The following is a 15,897-nucleotide window of genomic DNA, read 5'->3' as shown; positions in this document are numbered from 1 at the left end:
TGTCTAGTCCCAAGTCAAAAAATTTTTGCTAAACAAAACTTTGAAATACATGGAAGTTTTAGGATTTTCAGGCTGGCTCCATCTTCGCTGGCTATCGAGCATTGAAAATCGAATTTCAAACTCAAATCATGTATTTAATTTTAGATCGAATATAACTTTGTTGCGCTGTATCGAAATGAAAGTAAATTATTTAGAATGTAATTGTATCAATTTTATATACATGTGTCCAAGGGCATGAGTACAAAGCAACAGCTTGAAATACTGGTTTCAATAATGGAACAAAGCCGCTTATAGCAAAAGGAATTTGCACAAAGGTTTAGGCTACAAAAAAGTGGGATCAAATATCATTGGACAAAGCGAATAAAGGACACGGAAAACACGGAAATGGGTTTTTTTATTTCAATAAAATGAAGTAACTTTTCACTTCTGGCTAGTTTCAGTAGGCTTTCCTCTTCATCTGGCGAATGTGAAACCACAACCTTGTCGTAACCATGGTTGCCACTTTGGTCCATTTGGACCAAAAATGGCCATTTCCAACCTCATTTAGTCTGCTTGTAAATTTTTTTTTTTTTCAATTTTAGTCCATTTTAGGATGTAACGTAAATTTTTGTACTTTTGTTTCTTTTTCATGGAGGTAAAAATATACAACACTGCCCACAAAAGGTTCCACATCTTCATTAATCCATATAATAATTTTCAATTTACCTCAATGGATTTCTTACCAAAAAAATTGTTCGCATTAAAATGTAGCAGAACAATGGCGTTTTACTTGTCAGATAATTTAGGCAAGGCATTATAAAGAAAAGTGTTGGATCTTAGGGCAAACCAACTTTCGTTAATTGGTGATGAAACAAGAGGTTAATCAGAAAATATTGTTTTGGTGGCTAGATATTTCGATAGGTTATCAAACACTTTTCGTGATAGATATTTGTCACTATCTCATGCGCTTAAAAAAAGTTTTTGCAAATGTACGAGTACCTCAAAGAAATAACAAGTAAAGGCGTCTAAGTTCGGGTGTAACCAAAAACCATTTTTACTAGAAATATTTTCTGCTATAAGGAAAATATGTGTACACAATTTCATTACGATATGTTAATTTTTCTTCCAGTTTTGGCTCCTGAAACATATAAAATTGCTTAGTCGTAAAAGAGCCGGTGACACACCCATTTTCAAGAATTGTAGTGTTTTCCAATTTAATGCTATAATTATATTTAGTAAGAAAACTTCTATTGATACAAAGCTCTTTTTCGCTAAGATATAGCTTATTTTATTCGTCCACAACCCTTTTAGAAATCTTTTATATAAAAGTGGGCGTGGTCCTTAACCGATTTCGTTAATTTTTCTTCAAAGCATTCCTTGTAGTAAAGGCAACCTCTCTGCCGAATTTGGTAACGATAGGTTTAACGATTTTTATCACAAGTGGGCGGTGCCAGGACCATTTAAAAATTTGTTTTCAAATTTTTATCAAAAGTCTTAATATCAGTCCACACGTCAAATTTCAACATTCTAGATGTATTATTTACTCAATAATCAGGTTTTCTATGTTTTGTAAAATGTTATATACATAAAAAGTGGGCGTGGTTCTCATCCGATTTCGCTCATTTTCAATACCAATATATTCTGGGTCCAGGTAAGCTCGTGTACCAAATTTGGTGAAGATATCTCAATATTTACTCAAGTTATCGTGTTAACGGACAGACGGACTGACGGACGGACATGGCTCAATCAAATTTTTTTTCGATACTGATGATTTTGATATATGGAAGTCTATATCTATCTTGACTTCTTTATACCTGTACAACCAACCGTTATCCAATCAAAGTTAATATACTCTGTGAGCAAAGCACGCTGAGTATAATAAATAATAATTTGACAAATATTGCCACTGATGAAGACACTACTGAATTGAAAACTTAATTAAAACCTGAGACAAATTTGTTTATATTTAGTGCACTTACCACTCAAGTGGTGTTACTTTTCGTTTGATATGTCGATACTTAAATTTTACTCATACAGCACAAAGTAAATCAATAAGTTCAAGGAATTCCAAGACTATTGTGGTGTTAAGTCACGCAGGATACTAGGCATTTATTCTACTTCTTGTGGCTTAATTTTTTATCTTTGTGTCTGGAATTTACCCTGCGAAAATCTTCGAATCATGTGGTCCACTGGGGTACTTACCATTATACTCCACTGTAATGCAGCAATGGACCAACTCATGTTTCTACACGAACATATTTGCCGTCTTCCAGTGAGTTTTACAGCTCCGGCTCACGCTCAATTCTCACGGGAATACTCTGGATCATTGAGAGACTTAAGAAGCAGATGTCGTGAAATTTTCGCACACGTGAAATGTGATAGGCAGATATCGCCGCTGTTTTTCATTTAAATCATACGGCGGAAGGCTAAGCAGCGACATCTTTTTTTGAAAAAATAGGTTTATTAAAGACAGTGTTGTCAAACTAAAAAGAAGTAATTAACAAATTATCTGGCTCACAAATTGAACCAGACTTCTATCTGGATTTATCTGGCTCAAATCGTTGTTGTTGCATTTACATGCAAAATTATTTATCTGGCTCAGGATTTTGCCACCGGATGATGGCAATTGTAAGCGGATCATTGCTCGTTTTTAACGAATGTAATCACTGCACGATGTTTATTGGACTGTGGGTACAAACTTTAAATACACCTCTGAAATTGCTACGCATAAAATTTGTACTATTAATTTCAATACGCATTCCCTGCAGTCAAAAGCCAAAGTAGTCAGCAAACATTTTAGTTCGTTGACTAGAATTTTGTGGCGCTCATCATAATAGTCAGTTTTAGGATGGTTCATTGACTATAACTTTGCGATGTTATTCATACTAGTTAGCATTTGAATAGTTTAATTTGCAATGCATACTTCAGTTGACAATGCTAGATATCGTCCAAATCAACGGGCACATAAAGACAAGCATGACGAGCCGCACTTCACCGTTACCTCAACAGAGGTTAAGGAAGCCATCGAAAAGGCCAAGCCTTCCATATCAATAGTCCCAGACGAAAAACCTATGCCGATGGTAAAACACCTTGGTATTAGAGGGATCAGTAGGCTAGCATATTTTTACACCTTTCATGAACATGAAATAGTATACTAACTTTGGTCCGATGATTGTAACGTTGAGAAATATAGAAAATAGACTCACCATTAAATATACCAATTGATCAGGGCGACGAACTGAGTTGATATAGCCATATCCGTCTGTCCGCCCATCTGTCCATTTGAACGCAAACTAGTCCCTCAAATTTTGAGATATCTCAATGAAATTTGGCACAAGTATGTACTTTTGTATTAACCATTTGTCGGATCCGGTAGGATCCGACCACTATGACATATATCTCCCATACCACCGATCGTTCAGATAAGACGATTTTGGTAATTCCTGCCGCAATTTAATCGAAAAAGTATAAACGTGAAGCTCGGTGATATATATTTCAATATATCATAGAAGATTTCCTGTAAAAATCATTTCGATCGGAGCTATATATAATATATATCCCATATAACCGATCTTTCAGTTAGGGGGTTTTTTGCCATTTTTTATTTTATATTTATCTTAAAAATCGTTTAGGTATGTACATCTGTTCACTATATTTTTATTATCTTATACACCCGATTATTTGGAGATTACGAATGGGATAAGATTATTGTTCAGCCCCATTCATGAAAGGTGTGAAGTCTTCGGCACAGCCGAGGACAGTCCCGTCCTTACTTGTTTCTACTTGTCGGTAAAAGCCTTTGCCATTCCAGAATAACGGGGAATGGCACGTATAAACCCACTACCAGGACCCAGCCAGTATCTACTTATATTATCACTTTAGTCATAAAAGTAAAATTTTAAAGCTATTATAATTCCCTCATTTAAACGAAATTCTTCGTTTGTCCAGCCATCAGCATGTCTTCCGTAAAGTGCATATCACTACCACCGTTCTGAACTCCATTAACACTCATCATAAGATGGTGCTGGTGTAGCTAGGCCTATTTTGACACAGTCAACCAAGACTGCTTCGTTCCTTCTCCGCTGGATAAATATATAATTTATTGAGGATTGCACTGCGACCATTGATCTATTGTGCCCTCACTTCCTTCACAGCACCTCATCCAAGCCAACTTGATGACCCCCTTGGCTTGGGGGATTTAATTTGGGAAAGTTCTGGCCATGGTGAGTCTATAAACTTACCCCTGCACCTTGAGATTGCGTCCCATTCTGGGAGGATATGGTCCGCCGTCTCCATCAGCATGTCTTCCGTAAAGTGCATATCACTACCACCGTTCTGAACTCCATTAACACTCATCATAAGATGGTGCTGGTGTAGCTAGGCCTATTTTGACACAGTCAACCAAGACTGGTTCGTTCCTTCTCCGCTGGATAAATATATAATTTATTGAGGATTGCACTGCGACCATTGATCTATTGTGCCCTCACTTCCTTCACAGCACCTCATCCAAGCCAACTTGATGACCCCCTTGGCTTGGGGGATTTAATTTGGGAAAGTTCTGGCCATGGTGAGTCTATAAACTTACCCCTGCACCTTGAGATTGCGTCCCATTCTGGGAGGATATGGTCCGCCGTCTCCACTGATCACAAAATCGGCATGTGTTATTCGGTTACTTTTAGTTTTTATTGTGATGGGTATGAGTGACACTAAGTGATACTCACATCCCTAGTCTGATGCTAAGTAAATGAAGTCACAACAACATTAAAGCAGACAGTTACTTGTATCTACATAAACGAATCAATCATTATGTCTACACATATGTACGTATACGCAGCTTAGAAGCAACGCACAACCACATGCATATATCTGAGATACTCCCGAAGGTATGCAATGAGAGAAGCTATAAAATCGTGCATCAGCAGTTACAGCTGAGAAATCTGTTAGCTGATGGTCAACTAGTAGATTCTGGAATTGGAAGCGCCTAGAAGATGCGAACGATGAAATCAGAGAGTATAAAAGGCATCAAATGTAGAGGCGCAAAAAGTCAGTTTCATTTAAGCTATCATTCAGTTTGGTTATTAAGCCAGCTAGTTGCAAAGTATAAGTGTTATTGTGAAGTACTTTAATAAAGGCCATCTTTCTGTCATTCAATATTGGAGTTATTTATTCAACAGTTTAGTGATTCGAACTTAGCAGAAAGTTGCAAATAAGAGGATTTGCAGTAAATTCGTTACATTATATATATGTGCATTTTTAAGTATTTTTATTAAAATTTATTGCAAAGTATAATGTATTGAAGTGATAATTTTTAAAGTGAAATATGTAGATATGGGGTATTCCATCCCATTTCGACCAATTTTGAAACCGACCCCTTTAGAATTGGCTGAAAGTTTTTCTTCTTTTTCTAGCTTACGAAAGACGTTTTTCTGAATTTTTTCAAATTTTCAAAAAAGTTATGAATTTTTAAAAAAGCACCGTTTTTGTTTTCAAAATGCTATAACTTTTTCAAAAATTGACCGTTTGGGATATTTTTTTTTTTAAATTTGTTTTTAAATGTACTTTTCGGTAAAAATACAAAAAAAAAAATTTTACAGTTTTTTTTTTTGTAATTTTTCAGTTTTTCGAGATTTTTCGAATTTCGCCTTTTTTTCTCATAAAAAACTTCAATCAATTCTGCAATCATCCCCACTAATCCCGGAGTGTGCCGATAATTTTTTTTTTTTTATTTAATTGAAAAAAAGAAAACTTAAAAAATTTTTTTGTATTTTTTCCGAAAGAGACATTTAAAGACAAATCTAAAAAAAAAAAAGATCCCAAACGGTCAATTTTTGAAAAAGTTATAGCATTTTGAAAAAAACACCGTTTTTTTTTTAAATTCATAACTTATTTTGATTTGGACACCGTTTTTATTTTCAAATGCTATTACTTTTCAAAAATTGACCGTTTGGTATCTTTTTTTTTTTTTAAATTTGTTTTTAAATGTACTTTTCGGAAAAAATACAAAAAAAATTTTAAAGTTTTTTTTTTCAATTAAATAAAAAAAAAAAATTATCGGCCCACTCCGAGATTAGTTGGGATGATTGCAGAATTGATTGTAGTTTTTTATGAGAAAAAAAAAAAATGGCGAAATTCGAAAAATCTCGAAAAACTGAAAAATTATAAAAAAAAAACTTAAACATTTTTTTGTATTTTTTCCGAAAAGTACATATATGTAAAAACAAATAAAGAAAAAAGGTCCCAAACGGTCAATTTTTGAAAGAGTTATAGGATTTTGAAAAAAACACCGTTTTTTTTTAAATTCATAACTTTTTTTGAGTTGGATGAAAAAATTTTAAAAAATTCTGAAAAACGTCTTTCGTAAGCTAGAAAAAGAAGAAAAACTTTCAGCCAATTCTAAAGGGGTCGGGTACAAAATTGGTCGAAATGGGATGGAATACCCCATATATACATACTTTTTATGTATATGAAATATAATGAATAAAATGAATTTGAGCTAACTTATCAATTTTCAAGTAATTTTTCAACCCGACTAGGACTAGTATATTAACTAGTAGGATGCTGATGCAAATATCGACTAGTATGTCAACTGGTATTACAATGATGCATAGACTGAGTAGTATGCCAACTGGTATGTTGATGTTGAATACACTAACTAGTACGTATGTCAATTGGTGTATATAATAACTAGTATGCCATCTGATATAATGCTGGCGCAAAGGCTGACTAATGTGTTAATTGGTATGGCCCTGATGGGTATGCTGACTAGTATGACATCTGGTACGATGTTGGTGGATGTACTGACTAGTTTGTCAATTGGATGTTAAATGATGCTGATGCAGAGACTGGTAATTGATATTTCGTAGGACATCGCCGTGTTAAAAATACCAGTTGCTAATATGGAAAAATTTGAGAAATGATACTAGTTGGGATTTTCGGCAAACTGGTTGACTGCAGGGAAGAAGTCGCACCAGTTTATGCATCGAGCTCTAGCAGTGACTGCAGGGAAGAAGTCGCACCAGTTTATGCATCGAGCTCTAGCAGTGATAACGAAGAATCAAGAGATAAAATTACTTCAAAACCCGTCGCATCAAACACTTATGTTATATGGAATACTCCTGATGAGAATTTCGTACCGAAAAAATATGTTTATGAACCTCGCAATTGCACAATAGCAGATAATATACCAGAAAAGATGTGCCCAAGTTCTCTGGAAAAAAACTGAAGAGAGGTGAGACCGAGTTCATATGCACATCAACTGGACTGTTGTGCGCAAAATGGCAAGACACTAAAGAAGTATTGGTACTGAGCAATTGTAGCAACACGCAGCTACTGTAGCGACTGTGACAAAAACCTTGAAAACAGGCGAAAAAATTCAAGTACCATGTCCAAGTCAAATAAAATTTTATCCGCAGATCATGGAAGCTGTCCATTTGGCTGATCAAAGGTCTGGGCTTTACCAATACGATAGGAAATTGGATAAGTGGTGGAAGAAAGTATTTTATCGTTTGATAATGATTGCAGCCGTAAATGCTTGAGTTATTTGATTTGATATCAACCGGAACAAGATGCCATTCAAAATATTTTTAGTTACTTTAGCTGAGGAGTTGATCAGCGAAGGCTCAGAAACCACTTCCGTTCACCGATCACTAAAGCCTGGACGACTGCCACAAACCTCCTCACGTAAGACAATGCATCTTCCTATTGAAGGTCCTACACGAAGGCGTTGTATTAACTGCAGTTCTCAGAAAGTTCAGACTCGCACTAAGACAATATGTCAGGAGTGTCAAGTGCCGCTTTGTAAAATGTGTTTTGCTCAATTTCATACGTGAATTTTATGTCTAACAATATTTTTCCCCAAAATGTTCTTCAATAAAATATATATTCAATAAAATATTGTTCATTATATGTCTTATCTACATTTTTGTGTAAGTTATTATTAATTTAAAAAAGGTGTTTTACCGAACGGTTGGTACATAGTTGTACCACATAACATCCCGGATGGTACAATGGTTTACCACCACCCCCTAAGCCACCCTCTTATTGTACTTCAGATTTTCTTTGATTGGTATAATACATATCACCTAAACAACCAACTCCAATGAAAATCTGGATTCCATCATTGCTGTGCGAATGTCGGGTCGAAAGGGTAAATGTATGAAAAAATTTATTTGAAGCAATTTTTAATTTATAATTTATTTAATAATTTGGGAAAAATTTAAACAACGTGACATCAGGAAGGACAAGGCGACAGCTGTTTCGATTATATTTGAAGAGATTTACAAGGTATAATCGAAACAGCTGTCGCCTTGTCCGTCCTGATGGCACGTTATTTAAGTTTTTCCCAAATTATTAAATAAATAAAAAATGAAATAATTTGACTTGCGGCACGTGTCTTCCTCTAAGGTTTTTCGTTGAAATATATGTATATTTATATAAGGCTTTTTGTTAAAACGAAAGTGCGTGTGACATTGTTCTTTACCAAAGCAGACTAATTCTAGGAATGTTCTACCTAAAAATACACTTAATTTTTGTTTATGCAAGCCTTTACTATTTTAGTATATACATATTTAGATAATTTTGATTGAGCTTTAGGCCAGATTATTGAATAAAACTTCTTTTTTAGTAGTATTCAAAATATATTTATTTTTCGATATTTCGACTTCAATCTGAAGTCATCATCAAGAATCTACGAAAAGAAAACAATTAACATTTTTAAATATACATTTCCGTAGCAAAAATACGACTTACACATATGGATATGTATGATCGACTGAACCGAAATTATGACAACATAATTTTAGTAAAAACAAAAGAGCGAAACATATAAATAAAGATAAATCAAAAACTCCCGCGAATATAAACAATTTCATGTACCGCAAGTGTAAACAAAAAACATATGTATACAATAAAAAATGTGTTTTTAAGACCAAATTTCTGTAGGTTTGTGCACAATGGTCTACATCTGATTTAAAATTCATTTTTATATCATTAGGGATGTTCAAAATGTGTAAGGTTTCTAAAATGAAGCGCTTATTATAATGTTTTTCATGTTCCAGAATGATTACGTTTTCAAAATCTGGATAGTGTCCCGTGTCTTTGCAATGCGCAGCCAATGTTGTCTTGTTTTCTGGATTATTATTTCTCAATTTAATATTCGATTTGTGGGTGGAAAGCCTCGTCTTCAGTTTAAGTTTAGTTGTCCCTACATATACTTGTTCGCATACGTGGGACCCGCCGCCGTTGCATGGAATTTTGTACACCACGTTGGATTTCTCATGATTTGGTATTTTGTCCTTTAAATTACTATAAATTGGTCGTAGAGTGTTGTTGTAAGTAAACGCGATTTCATATTTCTCTTTGTCATATAAATTTGAACCCTTGATTCTTTCAGACACTCCTGGGATATATATCATTGATTTATAAATTTTATCACCTTTCTCGGTTGTATTATTATTGGCGTTCGCTGTGTGATGTTTGTGAATCAGTTTGTTTATAAGGGACTTGGGAAAAGAATTTTGTTCCAGGGTTTTTCTAATAATCGCTATGTCTTTGTTGTGAAACATCTTATCACTTATGTTAAGAACCCTTCCTATAAAGTTTTTCGCTATGTTCAAAATAGTGTTGGGTGCATGTTTGGAATTATAATTGATAAGTCTACCCGAAGCTGTTTGTTTTTTATACCAATCAATGTATAACTTATTATTATTTTTAATTATTAATGTGTCAAGGTAGGGAAGTCTGTTGTTTTTCTCCACTTCCATAGTAAATCGTATGGATTTGTAATATGTATTAAGTAGTTTAAGCATGTTTTCCATTTCCCTCGTTTTGACTATGGCAAATAAGTCGTCAACGCAATAGGGGTTTGGTTTTTGATTCCATCTCGAATCTTGTTAGCACTTCATCTACATTCTACATATTTAGGCAAATCACAAAGTCTCCTATTCGTTTAATCAAAATTTTAAATAGGAAACCATGAAAACAACCTGAAATTTAAGATTTTACAACGAATTCGACACATTTGTGAATTTGTAAACCAAATAAAAACAAGTAAGGAAGGTTAAGTTCGGGTGTAACCGAACATTACATACTCAGTTGAGAGCTATGGTGACAACATAAGGGAAAATAACCATGTAGGAAAATGAACCGAGGGAAACCCTGGAATGTGTTTGTATGACATGTGTATCAAATGAAAGGCATTAAAGAGTATTTTATGAGGGAGTGCGCCATAGTTCTATAGGTGGACGCCATTTAGGGATATAGCCATAAAGGTGGGTCAGGGTTGACCCTAGAATGCGTTTGTACGATATGGGTATCAAATGAAAGGTATTAATGAGTATTTTAAAAGGGCGTGGACCTAAGTTCTATAGATGGACGCCTTTTCGAGATATCGCCGTATAGATGGACCAGGGGTGACTCTAGAATGCGTTTGCACAATATGGGCATCAAACGAAAGGTGTTAATGAGTATTTTAAAAGGGAGTGGGCCTTAGTTCTATAGGTGGACGCCGTTTCGAGATATCGTCATAAAGGTGGACCAGGGGTGACTCTAGAATGCGTTTGTACGATATGGGTATCAAATGAAAGGTGTTAATGAGTATTTTAAAAGGGAGTAATCCTTAGTTCCATAGGTGGACGCCGTTTCGAGATATCGCCATAAAGGTGGACCAGGGGTGACCCTAGAATTTGTTTGTACAATATGGGCATCAAACGAATGGTGTTAATGAGTATTTTAAAAGGGAGTGGGCCTTAGTTCTATAGGTGGTCGCCTTTTCGAAATATCACCATAAATGTGGACCAGGGGTGACTCTAGAATGCGTTTGTACGATATGGATATCAAATTAAAGGTATTAATGAGAATTTTAAAAGGGAGTAATCCTTAGTTCCATGGGTGGACGCCGCTTCGAGATATCGCCATAAAGGTGGACCAGGGGTGACCCTAGAATTTGTTTGTACAATATGGGTATCAAAAGAAAGGTGTTAATGAGTATTTTAAAAGGGTGTGGGGCTTAGTTCTATAGGTGGACACCTTTTCGGAATATCGCCACAAAGGTGGACCAGGGGTGACTCTAGAATGTGTTTGTACTATATGGGTATCAAATTAAAGGTATTAATGAGGGTTTTAAAAGGGAGTGGTGGTTGTTGTATAGGTGGTCGCATTTTCGAGATATCGCCATAAAGGTGGACCAGGGGTGACCCTAGAATTTGTTTGTACAATATGGGCATCAAAAGAAAGGTGATAATGAGTATTTTAAAAGGGAGTATTCCTTAGTTCCATAGGTGGGCGCCATTTCGAGATATCGCCATAAAGGTGGACCAGGGGTGACCCTAGAATTTGTTTGTACAATATGGGTATCAAAAGAAAGGTGTTAATGAGTATTTTAAAAGGGTGTGGGGCTTAGTTCTATAGGTGGACACCTTTTCGGAATATCGCCACAAAGGTGGACCAGGGGTGACTCTAGAATGTGTTTGTACGATATGGGTATCAAATTAAAGGTATTAATGAGAGTTTTAAAAGGGAGTGGTGGTAGTTGTATATGTGAAGGCGTTTTGCAGATATCGACCAAAATGTGGACTAGGGTGACCCAGAACATTATCGGTTGGATACCGCTAATTTATTTATATATGTAATACCTGGCAAGATTTTAAGGGTGTTTTATTTCGCCCTGCAGAACTTTTTCATTTTCTTCTACTTAATATGGTAGGTGTCTCAACCATTTTATAAAGTTTTTTCTAAAGTTATATTTCGCGTCAATAAAACAATCCAATTACCTTACCATGTTTCATCCCTTTTTTCGTATTTGGTATAGAATTATGGCATTTTTTCATTTTTCGCAATTTTCGATATCGAAAAAGTGGGCGTGGTCATAGTCGGATTTCGTTCATTTTTCATACCAAGGTAAAGTGGGTTCAGATAAGTACGTGAACTGAGTTTAGTAAAGATATATCGATTTTTGCTCAAGTTATCGTGTTAACGGCCATGCGGAAGGACAGACGGACGACTGTGTATAAAAACTGGGCGTGGCATCAACCGATTTCGCCCATTTTAACAGAAAACAGTTATCGCCATAAAATCTATGCCCCTACCAAATTTCAAAAGGATTGGTTAATTTTTGTTCGATTTATGGCATTAAAAGTATCCTAGACAAATTAAATGAAAAAGGGCGGAGCCACGCCCATTTTTAAATTTTCTTTTATTTTTGTATTTTGTTGCACCATATCATTACTGGAGTTGAATCTTGACATAATTTACTTATATACTGTAAAGATATTAAATTTTTTGTTAAAATTTTACTTTAAAAAAATTTTTTTTTTAAAAGTGGGCGTGGTCCTTCTCGGATTTTGCTAATTTTTATTAAGCGTACATGCAGTAATAAGAGTAACTTACTTACTTACTTAATTGGCGCTTAACCGTCTAAACGGTTATGGCCGTCCAACAAGGCGCGCCAGTCGCTCCTTCGCTCCGCCAACCGGCGCCAATTGGTCACACCAAGGGAGTTTAAATCGTTTTCCACCTGGTCCTTCCAACGGAGTGGGGGCCGCCCTCTACCTCTGCTTCCATAGGCGGGTTCCGATAGAAACACTTTCTTGGCCGGAGCATCATCTTTCATTCGCATAACATGGCCTAGCCAGCGCAGCCGCTGCGTTTTAATTCGCTGGACTATGTTGATGTCTGCGTATAGCTCGTACAGCTCATCATTAAATCTTCTTCGGTACTCGCCATCGCCAACGCGTAGAGGTCCATAAATCTTTCGAAGAACTTTTCTCTCGAACACTCCCAAAGCCGCTTCATCTGCTGTTGTCATGGTCCATGCTTCTGCCCCATATAGCAGGACGGGTACGATGAGTGACTTGTAGAGTATGATTTTCGTTCGCCGAGAGAGGACTTTACTTTTCAATTGCCTACCTAGTCCAAAGTAGCATTTATTGGCAAGATTGATTCTTCGCTGGATTTCAGTGCTGATGTTGTTGCTAATGTTGATGCTGGTTCCCAAATAAACGAAGTCTTTTACTATTTCGAAATTATGGCTGCCAACAGTAGCGTGGTTGCCAAGGCGCAAGAGTAACGTTCCTGCCAAATTTCATCATGATATCTTCAACGACTGCCAAATTACAGCTTGCAAAATTTTAAATTACCTTCTTTAAAAAGTGGGCGGTGCCACGCCCATTGTCCAAAATTTTACTAATTTTATATTTTGCGTCATAAGTTCAACTCATCTACCAAGTTTCGTCGCTTTATCGGTCTTTTGTAATGAATTATCGCACTTTTTCGGTTTTTCGAAATTTTCGATATCGAAAAAGTGGGCGTGGTTATAGTCCGATATCGTTCATTTTAAATAGCGATCTGAGATGAATGCTCAGGGACCTACATACCAAATTTCATCAAGATACCTCAAAATTTACTCAAGTTATCGTGTTAATGGACGGACGGACGGACGGACGGACATGGCTCAATCAAATTTTTTTTCGATCCTGATTATTTTGATATATGGAAGTCTATATCTATCTCGATTCCTTTATATATGTACAACCAACCGTTATCCAATCAAACTTAATATACTCTGTGAGCTCTGCTCAACTGAGTATAAATACAAAAATTTGGTCCATTTTTAAGATTTCGTCCTTTTTTAGGATGAATTTTGGTCAAATGTAAACATGGTGTGGCAACCGTGGTCGTAATCGTACTTTTGTTTACTTATTTGCACTCAACTAATTTCTCTTTTATTTATTTTAAATTTATTTGACAGCTAATGGACATGAGTTATTGGGAACGATTAAATTTGTCAAAACTTAGAATGACGCTAGTCTTCATCGAATTAAATAAAAAAATAAAATAAATGTAAGGCGCGATAACCTCCGAAGAGATCTAAGGCCGAGCTTCTCTTCCAATTTGCGTTGTGCTCCTCCTGATTTTCCCTACAAATTGGCCGGACGGGACCTACATGTTTTATGCCGACTCCGAACGGCATCTGCAAGGCAGATGAGTTTTCACTGAGAGCTTTTCATGGCAGAAATACACCCGGAGCGCTTGTCAAACACTGCCGAGGGGCGACCCCGCCTAGAAATGTTTTTATCTAATTGAAAAACATTATTTCTAAAATTTTAATGTTGCTCTGCCCGGGGTGTGAACCCAGGGCATACGGTGTGGTAGGCGGAGCACGCTACCATTACACCACGGTGGCCGTCTTCATCGAATTAGCAATATAATATCGAATGACAATTTGTTCGATCAACTCGTTCGACCACAGTCGAAGATCGCGTTTGTCTCATAATTTCGAAAAAAAAAAAAAAAAATTTTTAATAAATGTTTCCCCACCTCCTGTTGTTGGTTTTCAGTTGGTTGTGATGCATATCTTTAAGCTGGAGACATTGGTGCTTTATCGGTAACCGTATCGGTAACCTTTTAACAGCTGATTCGACCAACCTTATGAGAATCAATGCAATCGATTATTGGTGCCGCTAAGGTCGTAACCGTATCGTAGCCAACCAATTGGGTTTTGGTTTACCGTCGTAACGATAAACAGCTGATTACGTTAGGGATACGGATACAGCGATACGACATACGGCACCAATGACTCCGGCTTTAGTCAAACAGTAACATATAATGAGTCATTATAGATTTACTGATATTTCGAGAAAAATTAGTTGACTTGTTGTTAATTGACAAGTACTGCAGACATAAGGACTTATTGCATTCACGACGGCGGCTACAAGGCGACATCTGTCAAATTATTTTTACACGTGTTCTTATCGGTCACTATTTTAAGCGCAACAGAGCAGTATACCAATCAATCACGAATGCCGTTGTAGCCAGATTAAACCTAATTCTATTTTAAGGTCCTTCTTATTTTGTCACTAAAAACTAAAATAGAAGTAAATAACAGATAATAAAAGCTAAAATCAATGTTTTGGGCATTTTTTGAACATAATATATTTTTTTCAAAATTTTTTCCCTACTGTTGACTACAATTTATAATCAATCGTGGCTGCCGCGTTCAAAGTAATCAAGTAATTGTAATTGTCGTCAAGCATTGCTTTATTGTGGTTGTGGGCTGTAGACGACGTGTTGAATGTAATCAGTCCTATAACCACTTCCGACTATTTTGCGGTCATTGCCATACAAAAGTATTTATAATTTTTTAAAGAAAACAAGCATATAATAGTGCGAGTTTGTTCTTTTTTTTTTTTTTTGGTTGGAATCCAACTTGTAGTTTGCTCGCAGTTGGCTTCTTTTCCTGCTGGGAATAAAGAAAACTGTGTTTGCTTACCGGAAAATTAGGATTTGTTGTTGCAGCGTTCGTCATTGCGACTATCGCCACAGATATATTTAAGCGACTCATATATACACAAGTTATGTTGAGAAATATCAACAGAATCTGAACGTGGCGAATCCCATAGCGTGGACCTGAATGTGAAAGGAAAATAGCTTTGAGTCATAAAAAAGACCATATCGCACACCTAGATCAAAAGGAAGCTAACTCAAAAATTTGAAATTATGAAGTTATGAGTACCACTGGGCTTCCCATTTAAATAGTTACCGAACTTTATACTCGATTTATTAATACCTCCAGTTATCAGCGAGGAAAGAATTTGCAAAAAAATAAAAATTGCATTGGCGCATATGCGGGAGGCAGACAGTGTTTCGCACTTTCTGAACATTTCGATTTTTTGAGTTGATCCCTGTTTTAATTTAGGTGTGCAAAATGTGTTTATTCCTATGTTATAGATAGCCAGGCTTTGGAAGCAGGTATTGTTTGTATTATAAATAAAATGAACCACGGCTACAACGTTACAACGCGTAACAAAGTGATAAACATACTTATATTTATAAAGTACTAGTCTTTACCCGAGGCCCCGGCCGTTAAGGCTATTCACGTTAGTCTGCTTATGAAGTTATCTGACTTTTCTATATAAAAAAGTA

The 15,897-nt window shown here is 36.0% G+C and overlaps 1 pseudogene; it reads right to left on the bottom strand.

Moving 5' to 3' along the window:
* The window catches only part of LOC137245616 (putative inorganic phosphate cotransporter), a 33,497-nt pseudogene that overhangs the window by 3,118 nt on the left and 14,482 nt on the right, over nucleotides 1-15,897 (bottom strand).

The sequence above is a fragment of the Eurosta solidaginis genome, chromosome 3 (assembly GCF_040869045.1).
Source record: "Eurosta solidaginis isolate ZX-2024a chromosome 3, ASM4086904v1, whole genome shotgun sequence".
NCBI lineage: Eukaryota > Metazoa > Arthropoda > Insecta > Diptera > Tephritidae > Eurosta > Eurosta solidaginis.
The sequence above is the reverse complement of the archived record's forward strand: the minus strand, read 5'-3'. Positions and strand labels throughout refer to the sequence as shown.